This window comes from Canis lupus, chromosome 29 (assembly GCF_003254725.2).
Source record: "Canis lupus dingo isolate Sandy chromosome 29, ASM325472v2, whole genome shotgun sequence".
Lineage (NCBI taxonomy): Eukaryota > Metazoa > Chordata > Mammalia > Carnivora > Canidae > Canis > Canis lupus.
The window spans coordinates 27,056,026-27,072,713 of record NC_064271.1 but is presented as its reverse complement, the minus strand read 5'-3'; the positions used below and the strand labels follow the sequence as shown (position 1 = coordinate 27,072,713).

Here is a 16,688-nt window from a genome sequence, read left to right as displayed (position 1 = left end):
CTACCACTACCCTTGGTGACAAGTTCTTGTCTTTGCTCTGTCTATAAGATTATAAAATCTTATTTTTTAGTCTCAAAAGCAGCTACTTCAAAAATGTACATTTAAGTCCCATTTAAGAAATCCAGCACTCATCCTGGGCCATTGTCCTTCTCAATTCCTCTGCTTTCATGGCTGCTCTTTCCAGAAAGCTCCCTATGTATGACATACCCTCCCTCTATTCCTCTCAAAATCCTACCTATAAATGGACCAAACAAATGTTAGCTCCTTTATAAAGCCTTTTCCAATCTCTAAAAGGCTTGAAACATTCTATTTACAAACACTTGAGAAATCGTTCACACCATTTTGGACCATAGTTTTCAGTGGTGTACTTATCTTCTCATCTTTTCTTGCTGGATATTAAGTCTGTTTAGTCTCATTCTTGTTTGTATCCTCTGAAGGCTGTCTCACAATGCCTTTCATCAAGTAGGTGCTCAGTAAATATTTCACTTATTGTGATGAATGAAAATTTTCAATGTTAAGTCCCTAAAGGTAAAAATCAGGGTTTGTTTGGGTTTTTTTTGACCCAGACTATATATAGAATCTTAGCCCAGTCCTGTCTTCAAAGTGACTTTTACCCTCTTTGGTGTACTCTTCATTAATATTTTCTTGCAGATGTTAAAGTGAGACAAGTGGAAATGAAAAGAAAATGCAATGTGTTAAATCACATCTGTATTTTAGGAAAAACTCAGGGCGGTTTCAATTGAGGTCATGCCAAAAATTTTCACCTAGACAAACCATAAAAATCAGCTTGACTAAAAATTTTTTAATGTTGAACCCATTTAACCAGAAAAGTGTATGTCTTTTATTTTTAAATAGTGGGACTGACATTTTTACATTTTAATTATTTAGGCACTGGTTACACTCAATATCTATAAGGTGACTTTTCATTTTATTTTACCATCAGCATCATCATTAGGAGGGCATATGGGGCTGTGTTGGGGTTGGGAAATCTATGGAAATAAGTGTTACAGCATTTGGTAAGAAGTAATGCAATTTTAAAAAAGGTTCTTTAACCCCTTTTGAGCCCATATATGAAAATAACAATAAGAATTATTTTATCTTACAGGGGTTTTTGAAGATTAAACTATTATTCTGTGAAAGTGAATTACAGAATATACAAAATTCATTATATTATTTGGGAGGCACATATGAGATGAATGTCTTATGGAAATTATCTTTGGACTTCCAGCCGCTGGTTTTGATGGTAGCAAATGGAGCCGGTGGAAAACGTTTATTCTTTACATTGCTTCTGAAAGTGCAAGAAAAATTATCCTGGGGAAGAAGTATCACTGAAGTTTGAGTGGGAGAATTTCCTCTTGTAAAATTACTGATGTCTATACCACTTAACCTGTCTTCAAATAGGAATCAGTCTGTGGAAATGTTTATGCTCACTCTCTTTCTCTCATAAATAAATAAATAAATAAATAAATAAATAAATAAATAAATCTTCGAAAAAGGAAAAGAAACTGATTTTATGTTATTGTGGTACAAATGATATTATTAAGCAGGGGTCTTGCTCGGCCATGAAATATGGATGGGTTGTTTAACATGCATGTAGATGACACATTTCTAATTAATTCTAATGGTCATTACAATTTGTTGAATTCTAAAAAATGGGTTAATGCCTTATAATACTATATCTTGGACAGTATTGATGTTCTTCATTTTTTCAAATGTTTACCATCACTCAGATGTATTATAAATACATTCATGTTGAATCAACCAAAGAGAACATAACTGGGAAAACTTAGTGCTGTCTTGTCTATATACTGCCTTCCAGTAGGATTATAATTTAAAATTTTATTGAGTGAAGTCTTATAATATTGAAATATTAACTGATTATTCTCTGTAGTTCCATAATAGCCTTCAGGCCATCGACTGAAATTAGATTGCAAGTATGAGGCTTACCACCTGAAAGAAAGGCTAAAAAGGAGGAAAACAAGATTAAAAGCCTTGGCTTTTGTCTTCCATGTAATACAATGGTTCTCAACTAGGGGTGATTTGCCCACCTCACAAGATGTTTGGCAAGGTGTAGAGAAATATTTGGTTGTCACATCAGGGAAGGGAATGCTATTAGAACCTGTGGTTAGAGGCTAAACACCCCATAAGCACAGGGCAGCTTCCCACACAAGAATTATCTGACCCCAAATGATGGTAGTGCTGAGGTTAAGAAACTCTGATCTAGAGATTTTTGAAAAATGCAGGGTTGACATAATGCTTTTTGATTTAAAAAAAATGGCTCTTGGCAAATTGCATTTAAATTAAAACAAAAAGATGGCTCAATTTTATTGAGTGCATATTACATGCTGTATGCTGATTGAAGACTCATATATTTTTATGCATTTATCTTCAGAACAATCCAATGAATATAGGTAAGTATAATTTTCATACGATAATGATGAGGTAAAGCAGTTTGTATCAATTCATACAGATAGCCAGTGGTGGAGGCAGATCTCAACCCTGGGAGATCTAATTCCAGAATTGACTTACCCAACCACTCTGGCCTGCTCCTAAGACTTGCAATAGCCAGAGTCTCATAGAGAGAGAAGTGTTTGGTGGGAATTTGCAAAAGGCCTGGAGTCCTCAGAGAATGAGATTTATACCATCAAGAAAATGATTGGGAGGACTAAGTTGATGTTGTAAGAACCTGTTTTCCAATCATAAAGGAGATAGATTTTGATGGTCTAAGGAAAACAACAAAACAAATTGGTAGAAAGAGAGAAGTCCATGTGAGAAGAATGAAGATAGAAATTCTAGATGGGTTTGGGGATTTCTGAGTACTGAGTGAACCTATACTTCACCTGCCAGGGAGTAGCTTCAAGCAGAAATATTCACACCAGTTTGGTATATCAGGTTGGAAAATCCAGGCTGACACTATGCTTACCTCAGGGGGTGTTTGGCAGAGGATGTTGCTGAGATGTCACCACTGCTCCTCTTCCCAAAGTGGGCCACCGGACTCTCAGAGTGGCATGGGAGAAAGTATGCAGAGTTTCCTAATTGCTCTAAGAAGGGCACAAAAGTGTCTGAGAAAGTTCTGCAGATGAGAAGCATCATGGAAATGGCGAGGTGATGACATCTATGAATGTGATGTACTGACCCCACACCATAAAGAGGCTGGATGGGCAGCAGTAGATGGCAACAAAGATTGATGCCAACAAAGATGACATCTTATAAGGACCAGAGCTGACACTGTGCTTATGTAAAACATAGCCCCCTTGTCTCAGCCCTGGCATGTGAACTCATCAGGCTGTCTGAGAACATGAAGTCAGCCCTGTGGGGAGGAAGGAAGCCCGACAATCTTGATCTTGAGAGTTAATAAGTGAAAGGACTAAATAGACCCTAATTGAGATGAAATATTCCTGCAACAGCATAATGGAGACTTATGATGGAAAGAGTTGGGTTAAAGAAAGTAAAGTTGCATTTATGAGCTCCAGACTTTTATGTCTTTGACATTCAATTATGCTACATGTATCTATGCAAGACACAAATGAGGAGTGGAAATTAACATTTTCATGAGAAAGGCTTGTGATATTCTGGCTTTTGTCTTTCTCTACTGCAACTTAATCTCTTAAACTACTATCCAAAGAATATTTAGAAAATACTTCTTTGCACACATCACTTAATTTGTCCAAACTTCAGGGTTTCCCTTAGTTTATAGATAATATCCAGACTTTGTGCTAATCTTCCACAATTGAGTTTTTGTGTAATTCTCTCCGGCCCTAAATGTAATTTCCCTCCCCACCCCCAGGCAAGATTCTCCCTTTTACCCAGACAGATCTATTAGATTTCTTACAGGTACCTGGACACAGCTTACCTCTTTGTCTTGGACCGTAATGCTCTTTGAGTCTGGAATATCTTTTCCTTTCCTTTTGGCATGTCTAATTATAAATCTCTTTCAAAATCCATACTCATGTCACACATGGTTTATAAAGCTTTCTCCAAATACCCCAATCATAACTCCTGGAAATGACAGCTATATATTCACTGGCATGTGGACAATCTGGCTATGCTTTTATCAAGGCTTTTATTTGAATTGCAAAGAGGTCTCAGGTTTTCTAACTGCAACTATTCATATTTTGAATGCTGAGTTTCCATTAACTATAATTCTTTATGGTCCCCAATTTGCTTCTTCACAGATATAAGTAATGCTCAATTTAAAAAGTTTCTTTTCTTTCAATGCATTATCTTTGAAATGCCTCTTACTCGGGAGTGGCTTTGCTTTCCCTGCAATGTGCTTTCTGAATTGAAGTCAAGAAGTATGAGTTGTAGCAAAGATGATCATGGCTTTTAGTGTGAGGAGACATTTACCAGATGAGATGCCATCTAGGAAAGTTTTCTTTACTGTGCAGAAATCCCTTTACTTTATCAAACAGCTCACCCCATCTGGAGTAGACAAGCATATTTGTATTCATTTGGTGTGGACAATGTATATATGAGATAATTAGCATGCAACTGACACTAAAAGGTTAATTAGGATAAATTGATTTTAGCAGGAGTCCTCCTATTCAAGGAAATTGGGTCATATATTTGGCCAATTAACCCAAAAGTCAGCCAAATGTGAAATAATAATATAGTTTTGTGCAGTGAAGAATTAAGTTAACTTAAAGAGGGTTCTGGCCTTTGCCTTTGGCTACTGGAAGGTGATTTCTAGTCTCCTGGGGTATCCTTCCCAGTAGGAGTGTCTTTGTTTGCCTTGGGAAGAACTGAAGACTAAAGATGTTAGCTTGAACCTCTGGCAGGTAGTGGAGACTAAAAGACAGCCCTGTGGGTGCTATGTGATAGAGCTCCAATAAAAACTCTGCACACCAAAGGCTTGAGTGCACTTCCCTGGGTGACAATACTCTGTGCATACTGTCATGCATCAGTGCAGGGGAAGTAACATGTTCATGATTTCATGGGAAAAGGACAACAGAAACTCCCCATGTGGCATTTCTCTTGGACTCCTTCCTATGCTTTCTTCCTTTGGCTTATTTTGGCCTATACTTTTTCTCTGTTATAAATCAAAACTATGAATATATCAGGTTTTAATGAGCTCTGTGAATCGTTCTAGTGGATTATTTTACTCGAGAGTGGGTTGGGATTCTGCTTCCACCTTACCACATTTGAAGTTGGTGTTAGAAGTGAGAGTAATCTTTTGTATACTGTGTTCCTTCTAACTTAGTTGGCTAAACTCATAAACTCAACCCAGGTGTTCATCAGAAATGTCCATAAATCCTTTTTCTAGGCATATTGTAATGGATGTATAATGTGTGCAATAAACTGTTGTTATTAGAATGATTGGAATTTGAAGATTGTCACTTCAGCTTAACCTAGACATCTGACTGATAAACACACAAAAATAAAATCTTTGGCTTTGACTTAGAACGTAGAAAGGTTTTTTTTTTTTTTTTTTACAGGTATTTCAATAGATGTTTTCTTTGTGTATGGATTCAGTGGTTACAGGTCTAGCCAAGATAATTTTTTTCTATTTTTTATGGAAGCTATGATCAATTACTCTAATTCTGAAACAAGTATCTTCAATTACTTGACTAATTTGCTTCTCTCTCTCTTTTTTTTCATTTTGTTTATTTAGTTGACTGAATAAATCAACCCCATAAATCTAATAAACATTTCTCAGAAATAGAGTATAACCAATCTCAGCACAGGATCCTTCTAGATTTCTCCCTTTATTTTTGTACTCATAATTCATGTGTATATGTAAGAATTCCTTGAATAATGTAATCCTAATAAAAATCTAACAGACATAAAATGGTTTGGGACTAAATGTGATAAAACTCTTAATAGGCATACATTGTATAGGCATGTATTGTATATACAACTTGTAAGAGGGAGTATTCAGGCACACAAATGGACATTTTAAGATTGGAGAGTATTTCATGTGGTGTAAACATCTGTATTTAAGTTTTATGTATCTAATGGAAAGTATTAGCTAATAAGACAAATTAATTAAATTGTGGGTGGCTAGGAGAGCTCCTGCAGTAATTGATGAAGAAGATAAGATTTGGAGGTATTGCCTTTGATACAGTACATAAACTTTAAATGGTGTACAATATTTTAACTTATAATACCCAATCTGTAGCTGCTTTCTTAACCTTTAATTTCTGTTCTATTTTCATTCATTTTGCTTAAATTATGGTGTGTACCAGGAAATTCTTTTTTTTTTTTTTAAGATTTTATTTCTTTATTCATGAGAGACATGGAGAGAGAGAGAGAGAGAGAGACACACACACAAGCAGAGGGAGAGGCAGGTTCCTTGCAGGGGGCCTGACATGGGACTCGATCCTGAGTCTCCACGATCACACCCTGGGCCAAAGGCAGGCACTAAACCACTGAGCCACCAGGGGTCCCCCAGAAATTCTTATAAAGAGAAATATTCAGTAGCATAAGTAAGAAAATAGGAAAACTTTTTGCATTATCAACAATTTCATCCCTGACACAATGTAATATAAAGTTATAAAGTAATTTGAATTTGTGTGTGGCAAAAAGTAAATCTAGATGTCTCATTATATTGCTGAGAAGAGTAAAGTAGCCAATATATGTGTTTCTAACAAGCAGTTATAGGGAGTGGCTTGATTTACCCAAGTAACTACATCTGTTTTCAATCCTACCTCATCTGGGTAGCCAGTGGTAGTAGTGTTTCAGAATACTGCAGCTGGTAGGTGCAAATTTCTTGGTTGATTAAAGGAGTTTATTCCTCCAAAAAACTCAATGCTGCCAATGTTGGGGAAATCCCTTTCAGGCACAGGATTACAATCTCATTCTTGGGAACCCATTAGTGCAGCTCTATTGTTTTACAAACAAGGGGCTCCAGTGTCCAAGAGGTTTTTCTGGACTTGCTCATACACAAATAACTAATGGAAAACTCACATATTAGATCCAAGGTCTCCTGCCTCTGATCAAACTTTATTTGATCTATTATTACTAGGCTCTATTGTCAAATCTAGTCTAGAAAATCGTTGCACATTCAATCACTATTGTTTTATTTTACCACTAAGCCTATTTGCTTCTTATTTTATCACTTTCTTTAGAAAATGTTGATTTCTATTTTGCAAACTCTAGTAACTTTTTCACAAGCTCTTCTGTACTTTTTTCTCTCAAAATTTTGTAGCCATTTTTTCTATGACGAGAAATATAGAGCTAAATTGTAATTTTTAACCAATGTATAATCTTCTGATATATAAACATGTAGCATACTTTTAAAATTAACCAGTTGCTTCTCTGTACAGGAGAATGGGAGTGACTACCAGGATGTTCTCTGGTCCCTGGCCTAGATGATTGATCCAGGGGTGGAAATATTGATGTTCTGAAATTTCCCACCTATATATCTAAGAAAGTGTTTGTTTTCATTTACTTACTTAGCAGTCAGTGGTCCCTTTCAATTTAACAACGATTATTTTCCTTGAGCACTAGGAAATTTTATTGTTATTACTTTATTTTTTTTTTCATTTTAAAAGTTTGAGGTATAATAATTGACAAATGATTTTATACAAGTATCAGGCATATAACATAATGATGTTAATCTGTATATATTGTGAAATGATCACATTAACTCCAGTTAACATTTATTACCACACATAATCACAATTTTTTTTTTCCAGTGATGAGAACTTTCAGGATTAACTCTCTTAGCAACATTCAAATATACAGTATGGTATTGTTAACTATGGTCGCCATGCTGTAGCTTACATCCCCATGAACTGTGTGGTTTATAACTGGATGCTTGTACCCTTTTACCTCCTGATTCATTTCACCTACCCCTCACCCCCTACCTCTGGCAACCATCAATCTGTTATTTTTACTTATGAGTTTATTTCTGTTTTGTTTTGTTTTCACTGTTAGATTCCACTTACAAGTGAGATTACACAGTGTTTGTCTTTCCCAGTCTGACTTATTACACTTAACTTTATGCTCTCAAGGCCCATCCATGTTGTCACAATTGGCAAGATTTCCTTCTTATTGTCTTTAATTAATTAATTTATTTGGATTTTATTTATTTATTCACGAGAGAGACAAAGAGGGAGGCAGAGACATAGGCAGAGGGAAAAGCTGGCTCCCCGAGGGGACCCTGATGCGGGACTGGATCCCAGGACCCTAGAATCATGACCTGAGCTGAAGGCAGATGCTCAACTACTGAGCTACCCAAGGTGTCCCTTATTGTCCTTATTTTAAAAACAATTTCACCAATTTCTTCCTTTTCTCTTTACAGAAGTCCTATTAATCAGAACTTAGATGCTCTTTTTTTTTTTTGTTACTCTATTCATGCAACACATTTCCCCAAAATTTAGTTCCTTAAAGCAACCTTCTAATTTTGTTCATGATTTTGTAAATTAGGATTTTTGAAAAAGATTTATTTATCTGAGAGAGAGAGTGGGGGAAGTGACAGAGGGAAAGGGAAGACAGCCTTAAGCGGACTCTGTGCTGAGCACTGAGCCCGACCTGGGGTGGGATCTCATTACCCTGAGATCAGGATCTGAACTGAAAACAAGAGTTGGACACGTAATGGACTGCACTATAAATTAGGATATTTGGAGAGACTTCAGGCAGGTCTCATGAGGTCTCATGCGGGGGGTTCTAAAGCAGTTGCAGTCAGATTTCAGCTGGCTTGTCATCATCTGATTAGCTAGACTGGACGTTCAAAATAACTCATCCATAAGGGGGCAACTGATGCTGGCTGTCAGCTGGGAGCTCAGTTGGAGCTGCCAACTGGTGTGTCTACATGTGGCTTCTTCACATGGCTTGGACTCCAACTGATTTCTTTCTTCGGAAACTTGTGGAATTCTCTAAGCTTCCACTGTGTGGTGAATTTATATTCTGCCTTTTGAATCTGTCTTTGCTATCCTGTTTTTTTTTTTGTTTTTTTTTTTAAGTAAACATTTTAGGGAAACATAACATAGTGGCAGAAATGTATGTAGATCTTTTTAATCAACTATTTTTGTAAGTGAAAAAACCCATGTAATTGGTACCTAGATCAAGATGTAAAACATTCACAGCACTGCAAAACCCCCCAATTTCAGCATCTCCTGACAGGCCGCTCTCCACTATCCTAACTTTGAACAGCACAGATTAATTTTGTTTGCTTTTGAATTAATTTTAATGTAATCATGCAGTATATACTCTGAATCTGGTTCTTTTCGCGGGGCATTAAGTTTATGAGAGCCAGTCATACTGTAATATTTTTGATCAATCTCTTTGTTACACTATTCCATGGCACAAAATGCTGTAATTTAATTCATCTATTTTATTGTTAATATCCATTTTTTTTCAGTTTTTGGTTTTTATCAATAGTGACTCTGTAACTCATTTATTCATTCAAGTAGTTTACTTGTACTTTCTTTTGAATTTTCTACCTATACAGTTTGTCTGTGAAGAGCAGTTCTTAGAATTATTTTATGAAGCTTCTCATAAAACATATGAAAACATAAATGCGTTTACTTAGACTCCTTGCACCAGAAATCTGGTGAGCACGTTTTACATATAAATACTTTACTAAATCTTCCCTCAGAAATGTTATATCAGTGTATCTTTCTAAAAGTGCATACGTAGCTGCTTTGCCATAGTTTTTCTGCTACTGTATACTTTTCCATGTTAACCTTTGCTGATCTCTTGTCCAAGAATAAAACCTAAAAAAAATTGTAATGATAACTGGAAACTCACTTTGTAAGTTTGTTATATGTTTGTACTGGAATTTCTTTTTTGTAAATTGATTTATTGTTTCCTTTGATCATTTTTCTTTTCACATAAGCTATTTGAAATATAGGAAATCTGGCATAGAGTGATGTAAATAGGTAAGGATTGATACCGTGACTCCACAATTATTTTATGACATTTTTAACAGGTGACTTTCATCTCATAATTGTTACTTTCTGATATAAGATGGCTATTCTATCTCCAGCAGCAAGAAGGAGATGGGGTAAAGGCTTATACCAGCCATGTCTCCTCCACTTTCAAAGTATTTCTGGAAGCTTTGTCCTATAACCTCTGCTTTTATTTCATTGTTCAGAACTAGGTCATGTAGTGACCCCTCACTACTCTGGAGCACAGAATGTAGCTATAGACAGCTTTATTGCCACTTCAAACAAAATCAGAGTTCTGTTCATAAAGGAATATGGAAGAGTGGATTGTATAGGCAGCAGCAAAATCTTCCAGGGTAGGTCAGTGGGTCCCTAACACTGATATGCATCTTCTCAAACATAGAATCTATTTACCATCATTCCAAGGAAGTGTTCCCTATCAGCCTATTCATGGTCTGGTGACCTATAATCTAAAAGATGAGTTATCAACCTCTGACACATCCATCAAGTCTTTGCTCTCGCCGCCCTGAAGAGTTTGATACTTGTTATTAAAAGGCAACCACTGTGTGTTTCCCATTGTTCCCTTTTCTGAATTGGAATCATAACTATAGTCATGAAAGAACCATAGGATTCTTACGGTATGATGTTTGAACTCTACATTGAACTCTTGCCTCATGTTCATCCCCAGTGAGTTCTGGATTTATAAATGGTACCACAGAGCTGTCCTGCCTTGAGCAAGGGGGTTAGGCTTTTATACCTGCCTGTATTGGTGAGTCCTTAGCTGCTGGCCACATCTCAGTGGCATGGTTTTGTGCAACCATGCAGACATCTCTGAGTTGGTTGGCTCTGATTGGTGGAGAACTAATTGCTGGAAGAGGGTGCAACTCTCAGCCATTAGCAACCAAGAGCAAAGCAACTGTGTCTGGCAAAGGAGATCTGGGCAGGTACCCACAGCATCACCTAGCTATTCTGACAACTTCTGGTTCTTCTCTTTTAAAAAAAGTCACTTCTTTTGTTTTTTGTTTTTGTTTTTTGACTTCTTCTAGCCTGTGTATGTTGGGAGTGGGTAGTGGAGGAGGTTATTCCTGCTTCATTTCTTCTATTGCTTCTTCTGAGAAGGGTGTAGGGGAGGCTGCTTTTCCTGGGTTTATTAGCTTTCCAAGGCCTCTTCCATGAGTACTGTTTGAGAGACCTAGGCAGTTTTAAGGGCTCAAAAATCACAAGCTATTGGCAGCCCGGCCTGGGATTTTGTTGGCAAAGTCAACTCCTCAAAAGCTCTCTACTTTCCTCCCAGTTATGTGCAAATGGATGCAGTTAGAATGTTTCATATACATAATGTTTAAGCATGAAGATTCCCTGGCTTTATTTAATGGCCTCATAGCTCAGGCTATTCCTCTGGGGATATTAATGGGTATTCCAGCTCCTTGGTGATGGAATTTACTGTACTTTTCTGTACATTGTGGAAATGGGAAACAGAGAAGTTAAATGCCTGACATCAGGTTCCACACCTGTGGAGACAGCTTCAATTTTACTTCCTCCCAGTCCAACATTTTGACTAAACTGCATTCACATCAGAAAGCAATCAAGATATAATTATAATATTAATGGAAACTTACTTTTATTGAGTGCTTACTATATTATGGTTATTATTCCAAATGCTTTATATAAAATAATTTCATCCTTCCAAGAAATCTATAAGGAACTCTCAAGAGGTCACATGGCTAAAAGACACTGGGTTGTTTGAGACAGTGGACAATATTTAGTAGAAAAATATTATTCTTCTAAACAGACTCCCTCATTCTGAATATCACTCCTTAGTTCTTCAAAACTATTCTTTTTTTTTCTACAAAAATACTTACTTTCCTTTGACTTTTGTCTGGTCCACGTCATGATCATTTCACATCAGACTACGGAAATTGCCACTGTCCGTATTTTCTATAGCAGGTCTCACCTTGTTCATAAGTCTTCTTATGAAGAAAGTTTCATCCTTGTCATCTAAAAAGAAATAAGTCTCATTTAGAAATTTCTCTTCATGGGGTGCCTGGGTGGCTCAGTGGTTGAGTTTCTGGCTTTGGCTCAGAGCATGATCCTGGTCCGGGAATCGAGTCCCACGTCAGGCCCCCTGTGAGGAGCCTACTTCTCCCTCTGTCTATGTCCCTGCCTCTCTGTGTCTCTCATGAATAAATAAATAACATCTTAAAAAAATAAATTTCTCTTCATGATAAATATTTGGTTAATTTAAACTCCTTTTCAAGACTATTTTTTTCTGCCAGAGCTTCGTCTTTCCTTTTTTCCCAAGACTGTGACTGGGTTTTGGTGGAAGCTCACCTCTCTCTGTGGTGGTGAGGAAGGAGGCCTGTTGTCTTCCTTCTGTCCTTTGGGTCTGCACCAAACTCAGGGGTATAGAAAGCCTCCATTTCTCCTGTGATATGCTGTGATATGCTGAGATGTGATCCCATCCTCTTGTCATTCCAGACATTCTGCTCATATCCACTGCTGAAATCTGTGGTCCCTCCCTGCAGCAGCCTTGTGGTTGAGGTCTCCCCTCTCTGGCTTCATGGCACTCACCAGTGTCTTTCAAACCTCTGCACTCCATGTGGGTGTCATGGGGGCTTCATTCCAATATCTGACCCAGGCAATGGGCCTTTGGGTGCAGACAGAAGGAGGAAAACAGGCCTCCTTCCTTGCCACCACACAGGATTCATTGCCTTGGGCAGAATTCCCTAGATACTATCTTCTTACACCATAGGGGAAGAGGCAGGAAGTAAAGGAGCTTCAAGGTGTTCCTGGAGTCTCTCTAAACTTATTTGGGGCCCCTGTCAGTGTTCCTTTATGCTCCCTCTTCCCCTTCTGCAGGGACCCAGACAATATCTTCATATGAATGCATCCTCTTAAAATCTTTCTCAAGCGCATTTCTCAGCATCTCATCCATAGAGTAATACGTAGAATAATTATATTCTTAGACTCTTAAGCTTTATTCTTAATGCATGAAAGGAAGCTGTGGTATTTAGGATCATTTTTGTTCTGCCTCTCAACAATTTCAGGCTTTCAAGACTCACTGTAATTAAACATTACAACTCTTCCAGCCTGGGAGAATAAATTCTCACCTTTTTAACCCGGAATTCAACACCTTTCACAATTTGATTTCCAACCTCTCTCTCCATTTTCGAAGTCTCTGTGTCCAAAAAAGACTTCCATCTCTTATTCCTGCTAGTACCATTTATCTACACTTAAATGTCCTTCTCTCTCCGTCTGCCTCATCTGCTCCCAATTCCCTCCTCAGCAAAGCCTTTCCTCCCCTCCAGTTAACCATGGTACCTTTCTCGCCTTGGTTTTTCAGAATAAGTTCTGCCAATTTTGCAATCTCCTCCATCATTTGATTTTCCTTTTTCAGCCCCTGAGTGTTGGCAGTTCTCAGCATTCTTTGCCCTGTCCTCTTATCTGGTGGGTTTTCTTTGGTTGATCCTACTTGCTTCTAGTTCTCAACTACCACCTCTAGTCAATGGCTCTTAACACTGCATCTCCAGTCCTCACATCTGTCTTGAAGGATATTGTTTCTTTAATGGAGTCAGTGATCTCTCCTGCAGGTACCTCAGACTAAAGGTGTTCAAAGCTGACTTACAGAAATGGAAAACGGAAAGCTGTTATTTTTATAATCTTAATACTCGAGGCCAATTCTGTTGCCTCAAGATGAAGAAATCACCAAGACAGATAAAGAATTTAGAATGTAGGAAATTCAGATTTATGAAAGTTAAGTATTAATTTGCCATAGGGAAGGTCAATGGATGCATGTAGGTATAAAATTCATCCTATCTGCCCAAAAGTTGGAAGCAGTAACACTGACTCATTTATGTTCTATTTTTGTTCCTTATAAACATCTTGGTCTTTATCATAAATGTTATAAAATTTTATTACCAAAGAATTGGGAAAATAAAACTAAAAAGAGAAAAACACAAATGACTCCTAAGTTCACCATCCAGAAGTAATAACCAGTCAATTATTAAATTATATTTCATCTTGATCTTTTTTTCTATGTATATATATTTAACCTACTTAGTTTTTTTTTTTTTTTAAAGATTTTATTTATTTATTCATGAGAGACACACAGAGAGAGGCAGAGACATAGGCAGAGGGAGAAGCAGACTTCATGCAGGGAGCCTGATGTGGGACTTGATCTTGGAATCCCAGGATCATGCCCTGACCCAAAGTCAGACACTTAACCACTGAGCCACCCAGGCATCCCTTAACCTACTTGTTTGAATGTCATTTATTTACTTACCTATATTTAGGTAAAATTATCAAAGTACTAAGTAATGTTTTTGTTGTTTTTACTTAATATTATACTGGGAATATTTTTATTTCATTAAAATTTCCTGTAATTTCCGCTTTCAATGTGTCTCACTGCCTGGATATACTATATCTCTTAATTCTCTCTTTGTTGGTACTTTAGATATTTCCAATTTTATTTTTCTGCTCTTAAAGCCTATAAGATGAGAGGACAGGGCAAAGAACCAAGCTGAGAACTGCCAGCACTCAGAGAGAAGCTGAGAAAGCAAAATAAATAATGGAGGAGCTTGTTCTTTAATGAACATACTTTACCTATATCTTTGATCTTATGTTTGATTATTATCTTCAAATAAAGTCCTAGAAATTGCTGTGACTAAAGTTGGGATATTTTTCCTTTTCTTCAACCAAGATTTAATCTTCCTTATCCAGTCTGATGTGGGATCAATCAGGAAGATAGCATGGATGGTTTAAATCCAACAGACCTTTTTACTACAGCTTTTCTTTGTCCAAAAAAAAAAAAAAAAAAAAAAAAATTCAATAGCTTGTCTTTGTATATTACTTGTAAAAAAAACTTATCTTTGTAAATTGGAGACTTCTCCGAATGCATATGCATCTCCACATGCTCATTCCTCAGATTCCTCCATAAGGAACACAATAACTCCCACCTCCTGCCTCTGAGGGATGTTTAGGGTTCTAAAGCATATGAGGCCAGAGAACAAGGCTACTGTTTCAGGGAGGGACATCATAACATTCTCTTTGGTTCTCTAAGGGGAATAAAATTATTTAATATACAATCACTTATTTAATGTTTCAGGCATTGCACAATGTTCTGGATACCTGTACATTTTGGACAAAAGATATAAATATAGTTCATTTTGATTTAAGGTTCTTTTCTCCACCACAAGTGGTACTTTTAAGCACATACCGAAATCAGCAAATTTGATTCTTGAATGAGGTAATCGGTTGTTACAGCTTGAAAGTTTATATGCCCCTCCATCCTCAAAATTCACATGTTGAAGTCTTAAACCCTCAGTCTGGCTTATTTGGAGATGGGGCTTCTAAGAAAGTTATTAAGTTTGAATGAGATCATGAAGGTGAGACTCCAATCCCATAGGATTAATGTTCTTATAAGAAGAGACACCAAAGAGTTCTCTTTCTGTCTCTCTTTCTCCACTGGCACAGAGAAAAGGCCATGTGAGGACATAGCAAGAAGCTATTTATTTACAAGCCAGGAAGAGAGCTTTAACCTGGAACCTGCTATGCTGCCATCCTGATCTCAGACTTCCAGCTTCCAGAGCTGTGAGGACATAAATTCCTATTGCTTAAGCATCCACTTTGTTGTATTTTGTTACAGCAGCCTGAGCAGATGAATAGTTATTAACCTAATGCTATGCAGAAGCTCAGAGAGCAGGGGACAAGGGACACAAAGGTTGACTCGTTGAGCACCAAAGCCAGAAGACATGTAAGAACCTAAAATCAGAGGCTCCTGGGTGGCTCAATCAGTTAAGCATCTGTCTTCAGCTCAGGTCATGATCCTGGGATCCTGGGATCAAGCCCCATGTCAGGCTCCCTGCTCAGCAGAGAGTCTGTTTCTCCCTCTCCCTCTGTCTGCCGCTCCCTCTGCTTGTGCTTTCTCTGTCAAATAAATAAATATAATCTTAAAAAAAGAGAGAATCTAAAAATAGGCTTGCACTCTGGTGTATGGAAATGAAATCAATTTAAATAAATGAAACTAACAATAGAATATAAGTCTTATCAGTTCTTTTCAAACTTAAGTGATTCAAATAAATTGAGGAGCTTCTGAAAAAATCAAATTCTTGAACCTCAAGCCCAGAGAATGGAATTTTGTCAACTGGGGAAGGGCTTCTGTGCTTTAAGAAAGCAATTCAAATAATTGTGATGGTTAATTGGGTTTTGCAACCACTAATCTATGTATTATAGTGCTTACTTTTTATTGCTTTTAGAAGAAAGACATTGTTTATTTTCTATTCTTCTTAAGGTGAGCATAACAATGCATGGTGGTCAAACTGACTCACATCGGAGCCAACTTCTCTTATAATTAAGAAGGAACTTAATAAAATCTTATGCTCAGACTTTCTCTTTATCACCTCATTCTTTTTAAATTCTCTTTTTAGGAAACTTGCCTCGAAGCATGATTCATCCTTTATTCAGCTTCAGAAGAAAACATTTAAGTCTTTGTTTCATTTCCAGGGTAAGGTTTGATTGCTTTAGAGAATCAAAAAACAATAGATTCATTTTCCCCCCACAGGACTATTTCAGAATAACAGACCTTGATTTCATTTTTATTCTCTTTTATGCTATTCTTTGTTCTATTTGTAAAGAAAATTTTCTTCTCCCTCTTATTCCCTTCCCCTCTCCTCACCACCTCCAACGTTTTCAGCCACTCTAATTTTTATGAGATCTCATTTTTGTAATTTGGAATTTGATCAAAGCTATTTAAAAAGGAGCAGATGCTTCCTGGAAAATGCTGTTGTGTCTTTGTTTTAGAGACTGTTCTACATTTGCATTGCGGATTTCTGTATTTTTCGGATTATTTACCATTGTATATGT

At 37.1% G+C, this 16,688-nt stretch overlaps 1 long non-coding RNA gene across 3 annotated transcripts in view; it reads right to left on the bottom strand.

Annotated features, from left to right (window-relative positions):
• The window catches only part of LOC118352800 (uncharacterized), a 95,733-nt gene that overhangs the window by 48,128 nt on the left and 30,917 nt on the right, over positions 1 to 16,688 (bottom strand). For all 3 annotated transcript variants that reach the window (XR_004810555.2, XR_004810553.2, XR_004810558.2), the window contains exon 2: positions 11,690 to 11,825. This is a non-coding gene — a long non-coding RNA (uncharacterized LOC118352800). The remainder of the gene's footprint in view (positions 1 to 11,689; positions 11,826 to 16,688) is intronic.